At 45.3% G+C, this 15,415-nt stretch overlaps 1 protein-coding gene across 4 annotated transcripts in view; it reads left to right on the forward strand.

Annotated features, from left to right (window-relative positions):
• The window catches only part of MICAL3 (microtubule associated monooxygenase, calponin and LIM domain containing 3), a 141,716-nt gene that overhangs the window by 11,610 nt on the left and 114,691 nt on the right, over window positions 1–15,415 (forward strand). For all 4 annotated transcript variants that reach the window (XM_061124604.1, XM_061124605.1, XM_061124606.1 and 1 more), the window contains one exon: window positions 2,025–2,156. The gene's annotated coding sequence lies outside the window, so the exon portion shown is untranslated. The remainder of the gene's footprint in view (window positions 1–2,024; window positions 2,157–15,415) is intronic.

A 15,415-nucleotide genomic window follows, 5' to 3' on the forward strand; every position in this document is an offset into this window, starting at 1 on the left:
GGATTTAGGGTTTTTTTATTTTTGTTTTTTGTTTTTGTAACCTTATTTTGATATAATTTCAGAAAAAGCAAGAATGGTACAAGGAGCTCTTGTTCCAGAAGCACCCATTGTCTTTTGTCCTATTTGCTTTTTCATATTTTTTCCTTCTCTTTTTATAAACTAGGGACATCAAACCCTAAATACTTGAGTGTTTGTTTCCTAGGAACAGAGATACTCTCTCAGATTGTGATAGGGAGCCCGAGGTTCTGAAATAGGGACGTGGCATGGTGCGAAGATACTTGGGAAAGATGGGCTGACGGCCAGGGCCCTGTGGTAGGCAGTTTGGAATAATTTTCACTGCAGGGTGATGAGGGCAAACTGTGACCAGAAACGGGAGGGATGCAGACCCAGATGACGTAGGACAAGGGAGAGGGTGGGAGGAACTGCTGCTTTCTGGGAGGAGAGCCGCGCGAATAGCTGAAAAAGCACATTCAACTTTAGCTTATACTTGGGAAAATGAAGCGTCTCTCCCCCCTTTTATTCACAGTACAGTCTGTGGAAGGTAAAGGCCCACCACCTGCTGGCCAGTGGGGCTGGAGTCTGTCTGCTGCATCTTTGGAGGAGCAGTTCTTCAGGCTTTGCCCGAAGCTGGTCGGTAGAGAGGAGGGTTCAGGTTAGGGTGAGGGTGAGGTCTGATGGAGACCGAAGAGTCCTTAGTGACAGGCAGGTGGTGGTAAGTGGGGAGGGTAGGGGGCCAAAACCACTCTTGGGAAGGCAGCTGGGCAGGACCCACAGGGAACCAGGCAGAGACGTGCAGACCAGAGACAGTTGAGAGGGAGGAGAGGACCAAACTGAGCTCCAGGAACCTGGATCAGTGGGTGCTTGTTTGGCTCTGTTTTTTCCAGTGTGAGAGCCAGAACTTTAAGAAAGCTTTAAGGAATGCCCTGTGAACAGTGCCACCCAGGATGCTAAGCCAGATCAGACTGAGGGGTTTAAAATTAGCCTCCCACTGCTGAGTGTGTTCTGAAAGAAATACCTCAGGGAGAATAAATATATCGAAAAAGGTGTCGTAGATTTGAGCTTATGTGAAAAAATGTTAGTCATGTCTGCCTTTTTGCAACTCCATGGACTGCAGCCCACCAGTCTCTGTCCATGGAGTTCTCCAGGCAAGAATATTGGAGTGGGAAGCCATTCCCTTCTCCAGGGGATCTTCCTGACCCAGGGATCGAACCCTTATAATAAGTATTAAAAGACCCACCCCCTGCCCTTTGTGAAAGTGTGTTAGAGGGAAGATTGCGCTGGTCTCTCTGGCTTTCAAAATTCCCAGCTCTGGGAAAACCTTGTCGTAGGAAAGTCTTAATTCTCTCTGGAGTCCTAGGGGTGAAGTCACTGCAGGATTATACTTTGTTTCCACAGACATGCATGAGCATCTTTTGTGTACTAAACACTGGGAGTGTAGGAGTGAACCATGGCCTGCCAGAGCTTGCTCATACTTTGTGGTTAAATTTTCAGAAATTTTGCAAGTTGGTTGTTAAATACAGCTGTTGTTAAAAATTAATTTTATAAGCTTATAATTAAATAAATTGTATTGGAAATAAGAATATTTAATATATACTCAAAGTTCATTCCTTCTTCATTATTTTAGCGTGAACTATGCTCTCAGGACTCTTGACCACATATGGTGGAAATACTGTTTAATTATGAACTATGGTACGTCTCCTCCCAGCTCTGTATTCAGAGATGTCAAGTCCAGAGCTTGAACTTGGCCATGGCGGGTGTATTTATACCATAGAAACCAACAGACTCTACACATCGAGGCTTGATTTGTTGTTTTGTTCATTGTCTAAGAAAGTGATGGAAAAATGTTAACATTTTGCATTTTTAAACTTAAAAATGTTTTGTGTCCATATCCAGTATATTGTGAATAGCACAAAAAATTTGAGGAAATAATTCTTTTAGTATTTGACAAGCTAGGGTCCAGTTCAGAGAAGTTGCTTATGTCATGTTTGATACAGCTTTTTTTTTTTTTTTGCCATTCCATGCAGCACAGAGGAGCCTAGTTCCCCAACCAGGGTGAAATTGCCCCCCTGCAGAGGAAACATGAAGTCTTCGCCACTGAACTGCCAGGGGAATCCTGATATATATCTATCTTGTCCAGTTTTGTTTTACTCTTTAAGGTAAATGATAATAACCAACATTCACTTATTTATCAGTTGAATCTATGGATTGGCCATCAGTTCACTTCAGTTCAGTTCAATCACTTAGTTGTGTCCGACTCTTTGCAACCCCACGGGCTGCAGCATGCCAGGCTTCCCTGTCTATCACCAACTTCTGGAGCCTGCTCAAACTCTTGGCCATTGAGTTGGTGATGCCATCCAACCATCTCATCCTCTGTCGTCCCCTTCTTCTGCCTTCAGTCTCCCAGCATCAGGGTCTTTTCCAATGAGTCAGTTCTTTGCATCAGGTGGCCAAAGTATTGGAGCTTTAGCATCAGTTCTTCCAATGAATATTCAGGACTGATTTCCTTTAGGATGGACTGGCTTGATCTCCTTGCAGTCCAAGGGACTCTCAAGAGTTTTCTCCAACACCACAGTTCAAAAGCATCAATTCTTCCGCACTCAGCTTTCTTTATAGTCCAACTCTCACATCCGTACATGATTACTGGAAAAACCATAGCTTTGACTAGATGGACCTTTGTCGGTAAAGTAATGTCTCTGCTTTTTAATATGCTGTCTAGGTTGGTCATAGCTTTTCTTCCAAGGAGCAAGTGTCTTAATTTCATGGTAGCACTAACCATCTGCAGTGATTTTGGAGCCCAATAAAATAAAGTCTGTCACTGTTTCCCTTGTTTCCCCATCTATTTGCCATGAAGTGATGGGACCGGATGCCATGATCTTTGTTTTTTGAGTTGCGTTTTAAGCCAGCTTTTTCACTCTCCTCTCTCAGTTTCATCAAGAGGCTGTTTAGTTCCTTTTCACTTTCCGCCATAAGGGCCTTTCTATGGATTGGCCATAGATATGAATTAAAACAACAAAAAAAAAAACCTTTGAGCATCAATTGACTATATGGACTAAAGAGCATTATGTATTTTATACTCTATTACTTCTTACTATGGGCTTCCCTGGTGGCTCAGTCAGTAAAGAGCCCTGCAATACAGGAGACCCGGGTTCAACCCCTGGGTCAGGAAGATCCCCTGGAGAAAGAAATGGCAACCCACTTCAGCATTCTTGCCTGCAGAATCCCCATGGACAGACGAACCTGGCAGGCTACAGTCCATGGGGTCACAAGAGTCAGACACGACTTAGTGACTAAACCACCACCACCACTTATTACTATATATTTATTAATATTATATATTTTGTACTCTATTGCTTATTATCATATATTTATTAATTTCGCATATTTTATTGCTATTATATGTTATATAACTTTATATCAGTAAATTTTATAATAAATGTACATGCATATAAATAACACAAAAATGGTTTAGAGAATAGGTTGTTAGGCATTTACCTGCACAACACCATAGTGAGTTAAACAAACACTGCTTTCACGGAGTTCACAGTTTAGTATAGATGAGTCATAAATCACAGACATGCATAAGTGTGCAAAGGGCCTGGAGGAAGGCCCAGGGCAGGGCCTGGGAAACTGTGACGAGGTGCTCAGTCTGGCCAGAGCTGTAGGCTGGGGAGTGGAGGGGCCAGACCAGAGGGGCCAGCTTCTGGGGAGCCAGGGAGAAATGTGAGGGCTTAGAGGGTGCTCAATGATGGGAAGGAAGCAGGCGGGGCTTTTGGAAAGAAAGGTGGGTGTGGACCAGGTGGCTGCCTGCTGTAGGTCATGTGAAGGTCATGTTAGCAGTCAAGGATCCTGCTTTTAGGCCGATTGGCCGCTTAGCTGCCACAGGCATGTAAATGTGGCTTCCTGTTTGGCTTTAGAAAATAGGTATTAATAATGTTTTTGTGAAGTTGATACTTAAATTTAACACATACAAATTATCTATTTCCTGTGTGCAGGACTTTGTGCTAATGGTTTTCAAGGGGACATAAATTGTTAATTTCCTTGTCCATTAGGAATGCGTTCTATGGGAATGTGTTATATGGTAGGAGAGCCAGATATATGTACAGTGAACTGTAACATACGGTGACTTTGAACAAATGCTGTGCAGAAAGCAGTTCATTCTGGTTGTGGGTGGGAAGGCCACATAGACAAAGCAGGGAAGTAGTTTTCAGTAATCTGCTTGGGGAACCCCGGAAGAGTGTCCCTGCATTTGACGAAAAACCTTTACTGTCTTTATTTCCTGATTTATCCCCATTGTCTAGGGATAAATACCCTGAAGTCTTTGATTATTTCATGAATGCTGATTCTGCTTCTATAACCAGACTGCTGAGGGGGATGGGGGTTGGGGTGAGGGCTCTTCCTCAGAGTACCTGACCAAGAGCTCATGTGCTTTTAAAGATATATATATATATATATATATATATATATATATATATATATTCTATATTCACCAATAAGGCATCCTAGAATTAGGGGTTTAGAAGAGACTTTAGACAGAAACTATCAGCATGATGTTTAGGGGTGTGCTGGGCTGGGAGAAGGAGCTGGAGCAGACTCCCTGTCTCCCCTAGGCTGAGGCTAGCTCACGGAGGTCCCTTAGTGCGGTGGTGGAATTCCTCTAATGAAATCTTTGGTGAAAAGACTCAGCACTTCTGTTCTCTTTATTTTATCAACATTTGCTTAGTACCTACTGTGTGCCAGGGCCTGTGTTACTTATGAGACTGCAAGGACACAAAAGACATGGTACTGCTCAAAACTGTTTTGTTTTATAATTCACGTACCATGGAGTTCATTCATTTAAAGTGTACAGTTCACTGGTTTTAAGTATATCCACAGAGTTGTACAATCATCACTATAGTTAATTTTAGAACATTTCTATCACCCTTAAAGAAATTACGCATGGCAGCAACTCTCTTCTCTCCAGTCTCTCTCTCCTCTGAGCCATAGGCAACACTAGGCTTCTTTCTGTCTCTATAGAATTGTTATTGTGGACATTTCATATAAATGGAGTTATACATTATGTGGTTTTCTGTGACTAGATTTTTTTCCCTCAGCATCGTGTTTCAGAGTTCATCCATGTTGTAGCCTGTATCAGAATTTCATCACCTCTTATGGCCAAATAATATTCCATTTTATGGATCTACTACATTTTCCTTATCCATTCAACAGTTGATAGACATTTGGCTTTTGGCTGTTTTGAATAACGTTGTGGTGAACGTTCATGCACCAGCTTCTGAGTGGGTGTGTGTCTTCACTTCTCTTGTATGTATACATATCTAGGAGTGAAACTGCTGGGTCATGTGATAACTGTGTCTAACATTTTGAGGAGCTGCAGAACTCTTCCAATGTGGCTGCACTGTTTTCCTCTCCCAGCCTCACTGTCCGAGGATTCAAGCTCCTTCACATCCTTGCTACCTCTTACAGTTATCTTTTGGTTCTAGCCATCCTAGTGGGTGTGAAGGAGTAGCTTGATGTGGTTTTGATGAGCATTTTTGAAATAGTTAATGACGTTGAGCAGCTTTTTGTGTGCTGGTCGACCATTTGTATATCTTCTTTGGAGAAATATCTCTTAAAATCCTTTGCCCCTTAGAAAATTTGGGTTCCTTTTTATTTACCAAGTTGTAAGAGTTCTTTATATATTCTGGATATGAGTTTCTAATGAGATATATGGTTTGCAAACATTTTATCCCACTCTGTGGGTTGTCCTTTCTTGATAGTTTTGAAGTATAAAAGTTGTTAATTTTGATGAGTCAAATTTGCAGTCAGTTCTTGAGTAAACTCAGATTTACATGACACATGTCTATGCGTTTAGGTGTTCCTGTTTTATTTGACACGTTTCTGCAGCTGAATAGTCTATAACCACTTTGATAGCCTTTACTAATCAGACTTTCTTCCCATGGACCGAGGAGCCTGGCGTGCTGCAGTCCATGGAGTTGCAAAGAGTTTGACCTGACTGAGCGGCTAAGCATAGCACTTCTTATGTTGGTGACTTTGTTTTAGCTTTTAGAAACTTAAAATCTCATGAAAGCAAAGACTAAAGCATAAAGGCTCTTCATAGCATTTTACTAATCATGTTGCTGATAAAAACAGCCATAAGCTGATGGCTCTTAAATACACAGAGTGGGGCCCAGGCTTCTGGGAGTAGCTTAAGGTTGAACACAGTATATTGAAGTTGTACTTAAGGACAAGTGAAGAAAGTAGAGCAGTGTCACTTCCCATTGTAACCTTAACTCTCTTGTGTTATCTAATGAGATTCTCAGCTCTATTTACTCTAGTTTAAGACATAGAATTTAATAACTAGAGGTGTATCTGGGTTATGTAGGGAAGTTACCATAATGAAAAATGTGAACTGTCTCCTGTCCTGATCCTGCAAGATATTTTAGCAGTCTGCCTTCTCCCAGTGTTGTTCAGACAAGACTGAAAAGAAGTAGGCGTCTGACTTACATGACAGTGTTGTGTTGGCTGAACCTTGTGCCCCCTACTGCCTGTTACAGGAAGGAGTGTGCTCCCTCTGTGAGTGAGCCAGCTCAGGAGGTGGGCTGTTCCTCGTCCAAGATCGCATTCCACTGGGGTCTCTTTGGGGGGACATACTTGGGATTACTTGCCTATGTGGTATTCCAGTGCCTCATTTGCTCTGTATCCCTTTCTTAATTGGATATTTCCATTTCTAAGTTGGGGTAAATGAATGTGTGTGTGTGTTTTTTTTTTTCCTTTGCATATAATCTGAACAAGTAGGTATAAACCTTGTAGCTAGGGCCTGGAGAGAGTATGGAACGTAGGAACAGGCCTGTGATGGAGAGGAGACCTGGGTAAAGACAGTGGAGGAGGTAGAAGTCCTATCTGTCCAAATGCAGGACGGTTGTGGGGTTTATGAAATAGGGTGGAAATCAAGTAGCTTGTGATGAATCACAAGCTGGAATTGATTTTGCTGGGAGAAATATGAGTAACCTCTGATATACAGATGTTACCACTCTAATGGCAGAAAGTGAAGAGGAACTAAGGAGATTCTTGTTGAAGGTGAAAGAGGAGAGTGAAATAGCTGGCTGGAAGCTCATCATTAAAAAAAGTAAGGTCATGGCATCTGGTCCCATCACTTCATGACAAATAGAAGGGGGAAAGTGGAAGCAGTGACAGATTTTATTTTCTTGGGCTGTAAAATCACTGCAGACAGTGATTGCAGCCATGAAATTAAGAGACGCTTGCTCCTTGGAAGAAAGCTGTGACAAACCTAGGCAGCATACTAAAAAGCAGAGACATCACCTGTTGACAAAGGTCTGTATAGTCAAAGTGTTGGTTTTTCCACTAGTCATGTATGAATGTGAGTTGGATGATAAAGAAGCTGAGCACTGAAGAATTGATGCTTTGGTACTGTGGTACTGGAGAAGATCTTGAGAGTCTTTTGGACTGCAGCAAGATCAAATTAGCCAATCCTAAAATAAATCAACCCTGAGTACTCATTGGAAGGATTGATGCTAAAGCTGTAATACTTTGGTGACCTGATGAGAAGAGCTGACTCATTGGAAAAGACCCTGATGCTGGGAAAGATTGAGGGCAGGAGGAGAAGAGGGAAACAGAGGATGAGATGGTTGGATGGCATCACCTACTCAATGGACGTGAGTTTGAGCAAACTCCAGGAGACAGCAGAGGACAAAGGAGTCCCGCAGTCCATGGAGTCACAGAGAGTTGGACATGACTTAGTGACTGAAAGACAGCAGTAACAAGTAGTGTGTGAGGCAGTTTGAAATTCCCAGGCTTGCTTGCTGGTGTCACCTGTGAGGCATTAGAGTGCTTGGATGCCTTAATAGCAAGTGTACTTGTGAAATGAAGCCTAGTCCCACATTCCCACTTTCAGCAGAGGTACCTGTGATCAGTAGGTGATGGTTGTATCTTGGATTGTTTCTGGCCTTTTTCTTCTGCAGAAGAGAACCCTCCACATGGTTCTGCGATCACTGGATCGACCTGAGACTGGCCGTTCTTTCACAGAAGTCACCCTTGGGGTGTTTTTGGAAGGTCTTTGCCTGCTTTGTGCTTGATGAGGCAGGTGCTTGAAGATGGCTGCGGTGAGGTCACACGTGGGGCTCCAGAGTCAAGTGGCTTGGGTTTGCTTCCATCTTCTACCAGTTAGCACTATGTGACCTTGAGTACATTACTGTCCTGTTTCTTCACCCAAAGCCTGAATGATCATATCTGTGTCATAGTGTGATCGTAGGGATCAGTGAAATCTTGTGTGGAGTTCTTCACAGACAGCACATGCTAGAGTCAGCCACTGTTACTGCTGCTGTTCTGGTTGCTGAAGCAAGCACATCATTAGTTTGGATCCAGCTCTTGTAAGTGAAGTGGGTCATCAGGTTGGGTGTGAGAAGAAATAGCAACATTTCAGTGATTCCCATGTGCTGAGCTCCTGTGTGTTAGGGCCTCAGCGTGGCTCTTACCTGCATTAGTCTGGTCATCTCTCGTGACATCATGGAGGGCTGTGCTCAGGTCAGACAGCCACTGGGAGCGGAGCCCTCATGCTTTTCTTGTCTGTGGCCGCCTTGGCAGCCACAGGAACAGGCAAGTCATCCTTTGCCCAGAGCCTGTAGTTTCAGCTGCTCACATACGATGTCACCTGAAGAGAGGAACAGTTTCCAGGATGTCAGCTTTCTAAGGGTGAGTCATTTCTGCCATGATGATTGAACAGTGAGGAGAGGAACCTCAGGAACCCTGTCCTTTGAAAAGACACCTGATCACCAGGTGCCTGTTGGTCTTCCATCTACCCACAGGCAGGTACCCACAGCCTGGACTGTGACCCCATGCTGCGGGTTGCGGGTAGAAGGGGAACTCGGACCCTCCCTCCACTGCCATGATACAGGCTGCTTCAGGATGCCTGCAGGGCCTTGGGTGACCTGCTGGTGGCCCTGCCTCTCTGGAGAAGGAACATGTGCTCAGTTACATTTTCTCTAGAGATGAGGCCCTTGTCAGGGGAATAGCTTGCAGAAATCTTCCATTTTGTGGGTTATCTTTGCACCGTTTTGATGGTGTCCTTTGAAGCCGACATTCCCTTGCTGCCCGGGCCCCGCCCTGTCTCCCAGTTGGTTAGGTTTTGCAGGTGTGGGATGCACAGACCTCGGAGGGTAGGGGAGCAGCCCCTCCCCTGAGCACCCTCTCCCCGCTCCTGCAAGGTCACTCAACCCTAGAGAAGAGTTGAGTGGGCACAGGGTCACAGTGGAGCTCCGCCTCAAAGAATCCGGAGAATCTGGGACTGCAGCCTGGTGTGGCCTTGCAGGTGACCTCGGAGCAGCAGCCCAGGACTGTGGCAGGTACTGCTGGTGGCCTGTGGCCTGCAGGCTGAGCGCTGAACACGGTCGGGTGCTTCACATTTGGCCTGGCTTGCCAAAGACTACACGGCCGGCGGCTCAGGTTACAGTTGCTGTGGGAACTGTGACCTTTGAATTTCCTGGCTTATGTATGGAATTTCAGTTGCATAATTCTACAACAATTTGGAGTTTTTCCTCTTCTCACTCTCCTTCTTGGCATTTGATTTTTTTTTTTTTTTTTTAATCCCAGTGAATGAGATCCATCGCTCTTTGCCTTCCTGTCTCCTCCTGGGGCAGACAGTCTCACTCACATTCCTGTCCAGGCAGCTCGCCTGGAGTGTGCCAGGCAGGAGACCGGCTGGTGCCAGGCTGTGGGAACCTTCCTGTTCCCTGCAAGGCCTCCGAGGCTGGGCTGGCTGCACAGGAGAGGCTCCGGCCAGACTGCTGTCCAGGTGTCCAGGGTGTCCAGCTGTGCCCTGGAGGTTACCCCATCTGTGTGCCTGGAATGTCCTCCCAGCTGGCTCCACTGAATTCTCCTGAGCTTCAGTTTCCGCTTGGAGTCCTGCCTTCTCTGGAAGACCTGTTGTCACTACTGAGGCCTAAAATTACTCCCTTCCAGGGACCGACATGCGACTTGAATGTTTCACTGGGCGTTTAATCAGATGCTGTCTCAGGATATTTTTCTTGTAGTCTTGAGAACATTTGTTCCTTGGGGTGGAGGGGTGGTCTGGTTTTTTTTTTTTTTTCCTTTTCTAGAAGATTCTTGAGGGCCAAGATTTTAAGTGATTGCATTGCTTGTTAAATGGTCAGTGGTTTATAATGAAGTGTGTGTGCTCTTAGTGTCTGCCATGAGGAAGGCATTGGGCCGAGAACTCTGAGGGACACAGGAAGAAGCAAGGTCCTTAAATCCACTTTCCTCAAGAGGCCAAGCCTGGCTGTCCATGATGTGGCCTTGTCTGCCCTGACATCCTGCTGGTCCTCTCCGGTGAGCTCCAAACCCAGGATTCCTGGGGGGCCACGCACCTGTGTGTTCTCGGCCCCTGCAGAGAGCTCCCACGCTCCCTCAGCTCCCTCCTCTAGTCTCAGGCGAGGTAGCACCCCACCACCTGACCACCCAGCCCAGGGGGCGCTTCTGGTATTTCCTCTTACCTTCTCTGTTCTCTCCCGCAACAGACCTCCTCACAGTATATAAGTATGAACTTGTTTGTGTGCTGACGTTTTATACTGACAGTTGTGTCCACCACCGCTTTCCCTTCTCTGGGGCATGGGAGAGGTTTTGTTCACTTCTGTACTCAGACCCAGCATGATAACTGGTATTTGTAGACTCAACAGTCAATGCTGAACAATTGAGTATTCGTATAGAAAGAGTGTAAAATGACTGGCGGGTTATCCCACAGATTTTACTGCTCCGGTTGGCTTTCAGTAGACAAGCTTGTGGAAGCACCCGTTGCCCCTCTCTTGAGATAAAAATGGATCTCAGGAGATCTCCTGTGATCTCAGCACAACGCATGAGCTATTTTCTTCCTTTCCTTGTCCTCCTTTTTCCCCCTCTTCTGTATTCCTTCTTTGGTTTTGTTTTAGAGATAATTCAAGGCCCCTTGGGCTCTTGATTTGTGCTGTGGGTGAGGCAGGACTGTGACTCTGTTCTTTGTCTTTCTAGATGCTTGTTTGGGGACCTGTGGAATACTCAGTTTCCCCTAAAATCTCAGAATCCTCTTTGAGAAGCAACCTGTGCTCCTGGCCAGTACAGCGAGGAGCAGGGGTGCTTTGAGTCTTGGTGCTTTTGCTGATTCCCCTCCGGCAAACTGGTATGGGTGTGTGGGCCCTCCCTAATCTTTTAGAGTGGACACGGCTTTCTTGGGTGCTCGAGATGTCTGTGACTTGCTGTGAAAATGTTTAAATAAAGAACGTGAAGAGCCTGGTCAAGTAGTGTCTCCAAAGCACTTGATGGAAGAAAGAGGCGCCGTGTAAACTCAGAGTGTAGTTGCTAATCGGACTTTGCTTTGGTCTTCTTCTTTGCCCTGGGTTTGCCCTCTGTTGCTGCTCAGGCTCCCAGGATCCGCAGCAGAAAGTCCCTGGGCTGGTTCTCCCGCCCCCGGCACAGTGGCCTGGGTGGCACAGAATCGCTGCTCTGAGGGCCTGGCCTTGGTGTGCTGGGCAGCTGTGTGACAGGGCCCTGGTCCTGCGGCACCTCCAGCTGCCTTCCATGGGGAGGGGCGGCTCTCCTGCTCATCGTCTGGTGGACTTGGGCCTAGTTCTGCGTCCTTGAGGAGAAGTTCACTGGCGTGGAGCCCACCTGGGGGGTCTCCATCCACCCCCCCAGGCCATGCTGGTCGGAGCCCCCTTTTAGGGGACAGATAGAGAAGCTTCTGCAATCAGAACTGTATTCCTTCACTACAGTGGCATGTTGTCTTGTTTTTAAGTTTTAGTTTTCACTTCTGAAAAAGCATCTGATTTCTATAGTAATATATACATTAAAAAAAATCCAAATTTAAAAAAAGGCCAAATTGAGAACAGAATTTGATAATTTTCCCTTCCCTACCTTTTCCTGTGTCCCATCCTCTCTCCTGAGATGTCCTGTCCCCTAATGCCTGTTATATTCCTGGTACACGACAGATGTTTTTATAGTCCTTAACATTGGGGGTGGTGGGAAGAGGCTCCCAGTGCTGTCCTGTCTAAGCCGTGTAGTTTATCAGTGTTCACACAAATGTAGAACACTACTTTACTTGTTGTGTCTTATTGTTCCTGTTTATCTTGTCCTCTATTTCAGCTCCACACCCCACTCTGAGGCAGTGCACGGACTGTTATAAAATGATCTGGAGGAAAGTAAAACATATTCTTAAGATAATTGAATTTTACTCATTTTTTTGGTAGGGGAGAGGATTTTATTTATAAAGCTTTTAAAAACTAGTCATCTTCACAACAATTTTGCAGCATGAAAGCTTTGATTTGTGATTAATAAAATACATAATAAATTAGTAAAATAGTTTAAGAATTTACCCAAAAGGTTGAATTCATAGTTTGGATCCTTAAGTGTTTTCTTCTTTGTCGTCCCGTGCTAGTCTGCGTGCCTCATGCCTCTTGAGCTCCTTTAGTCTTCCTTCTGTAAATTTCTGCTTGAGGGACGCTGGGCTCCATCTTACCTTCGTACTCACTCCCTGTGATGTGGTCGTGAGAGCGTGGTGTTAACTGCTTCTGGGACACTGGGCTCACTTCATGATGGTTACTTATTTTAGCCTCACTTCAAAACCCGTCTTTCCTTGTGAGGCAGGCAGTGTTGGTCTCTGTTTTACAGCAGAGACTGGGCTTAGGAGCCTGCCCTCGCTAACCAGACCCGGTGAGAGGTGGGTCCCAGGTTCAAGTCCAAACCCAGGGACTCTGGAGCCCGTCTGCCCTGCTTGTGTCTTGAGCAGGTGTGTCCCTTCCGGATGGCAGGTTGACTCTGCTCAGGTTGTGACCACCTCCTCCCTCTCCTCAGTGGGCTGCTGAGAAGGCTTCAGGCTGGCCCACTTCTCACATTCCCGTCCCTCTGTCCAGCTTCATCCCGTCCATCCTCCAGGATCTCTTATTCATTATAATATTTAAATATTTGTTGTAATTAAGTTAGCTAAATGTTCATTGAGTTGAATCTGTTAGAAGTTTGTCATCTAGTCTCTACCAGCTTCTGAACTATTATCAGTAAATTTCTCTGAGTAATTCCCCATGCTTTGGATAGAGATTGTGTGTGTGCATGTGTGTGTGTGTGTCTTTACTGCCCATCGGCCAGGCTTGTGAATCTGTTGAGTAGATTCATCACCCATCAGAGCTTGAGTTAATGACCTATATATGTTCTACCTTTTTTGCAACACACATAGATGCTGTAGTGATTAACAAAATACAAATTCATTGAAAAATGTTGAGTTAATAATAGATTGTTTTTATTGTTAGGCAGTTTTTTCAATCAACAAGGTGTTGTAAGGAATACCTTATATCACATAATGATCAGAAATAATAGTTGATGATAAAAGGAGTCATCATAACTGAAAAAATCCAGGAATCCCGGCTGTACCATTTGTTTAGCGGTTATGTATTTATTTGTGTTTTTAGTTATTTTATGCGTTGTCTTAACTGCTTAGCTAGATTGTAAGCCCCGTGAGTGGGGGCCTTTGTCTTACACGCCCATGTGTCCCTTGGAATGCTTGCACAGTCAGTACCCAGGAGGTGTTTACCAACTTGATTTCATCCTTGGATCCTATTTTTCCTGTTCCACTCTACTATTTTACTTCCTTGAGCTCCATCTTTCTCTTGTCTAGTTCTAACAAGTAACCCCTTACCTTCCGTAATCACCCGTCAGTGGATTGACGCTGCTTGTCACACTCCAGCTGCACGCTCAGCAAGTCTTAGGCCAGGCTCTGGCCTGATGTGTTATCGTTGAAGAAATTATTTATTGAGCGTTTTTGCCAGCATTGTGGAAAACAGTGTCAAGATGCAATCTCTCATTTACTTCTTTTCTTGGAAATACCCTGAAGGAGGTACTGTTGCCACCTGCATTTTATAGGCGCCTGACTGGGGATTGGACAGCTGGGCAGGGGCAGTCAGGATCCAGTCTCAGCCTGACTCCCAAGCCTCTGCCTACTGGTGGCTGTACCTCCTGTGGCCTTGCACGACTGGCTGTTCCCCTAAGGAATTTTCCATTGGAGAAAGAGAAACAATGGCAAACAGTGCTGCTTGGATGTGAATAAGTGTGAAATTGTTTGGAACTGCGAAGGCGCTTAGAGGCGGAGGAGCTCAGGCAGGACTCAAGGAGGCGAGGGGGTCTGAAATATGGAAGGGAGAAGGGCATGGGCGAGTTCAGGTGCCAGGAACCGCCAAACCATGGAACCACTTCCGAGTGAGAGGGCGGTGCGGCGGGGAAGGGGTGGGGTGGCCAAACTGGAGGGCTGGGCTTCTCAGGGAGAGTGGGAGATGAGATTGGGTAAGTCAGCGCCACACTGGAGATACCTTGGGGAATAATAAGCACGTCTGTGGGTCGTGAGCAGGATATGACAGACTAGGTTCTGTTTAAGAGACATGGGCTGGGCAGCAGACAGCAGATTCCCTATGGCACAATGCTTCTTCATTCTTCCCTGCTTGTATGCCCTCGGGACCGAGCGTTACCTCTTCTGGTCCTAGGAACTGCCGTCTCTACAGACGTCCTGTGTTGGTTGATCAAACTGCCCTGGACTGTGGGGAAGTGGAGAGTGTAGACCATGGGGGTTCAGAGACCCAGAGCGGACTCCTGACCCTGTAGCTTATGAGCTGGACAGATTATTTGACCTTTCTTCATTCTTTTTCCCCATCTGTAATTTGCAGATGATAGTGATGACTCAGGGTTGTTTCGGGATGAAGATGCTAGCAGATATAAGAACAGAGGCTGTTCAGCTGATGGGTCCAGACTACCTGGCGTTACGTGCCAGCTGTATCACTTACTCTTTGACTTTGGGCAAGTTACTTAGCCTCTCTGTGTTACCTTTTTCTCATCTGTGAAATCAGCCTGGTAATTGTACCTACCTCACAAGGAGAATTAAATGAGGAAAGACAGATGATTGGCTCTGAGATATGCCTGGGCTTGTGGTAATGTGTTTAATAAATTGCAGCTGCTATTTTCAGTAGTATCATTACTACCATCATCACAGTATTAATACTTGGTTTGGAGTGGTACTTTCTTTGAGGCAGGAGACCAAAACATAAAGCCTCCCAAATATATGGTAAGAAACTAGCTCTGATCACTGGGTAAAAGTGATATGACTTCAGAGCTTCCCTTAAACACTGAAATTATAACCATCGTGTGCCAGTTTAAGGATCTTTTAGAGAATCCCCAGGTATTACTGAAATCCTTTAAAAAAAGTTAGTCATCGTTTTCTTTTTCTTCCGAGAGAAGGAAGGATTTATGATTACTTTCAGCAGGTAAGTAAGAATACTGGAAATTTTGCCAGAGCAATGTCTCAGTTGCTGTTTTCTGATACAGGACTCTTGCAATCACATTTCTTAGGCACAGAAGTATTGCCCTTCTTTTTTAAATAAAAAGGAGGAGGGAGGGGAGGAGAGAGGACGATGCCTGGGTT

Source organism: Dama dama, chromosome 22 (assembly GCF_033118175.1).
Source record: "Dama dama isolate Ldn47 chromosome 22, ASM3311817v1, whole genome shotgun sequence".
NCBI classification, from domain to species: Eukaryota; Metazoa; Chordata; class Mammalia; order Artiodactyla; family Cervidae; genus Dama; species Dama dama.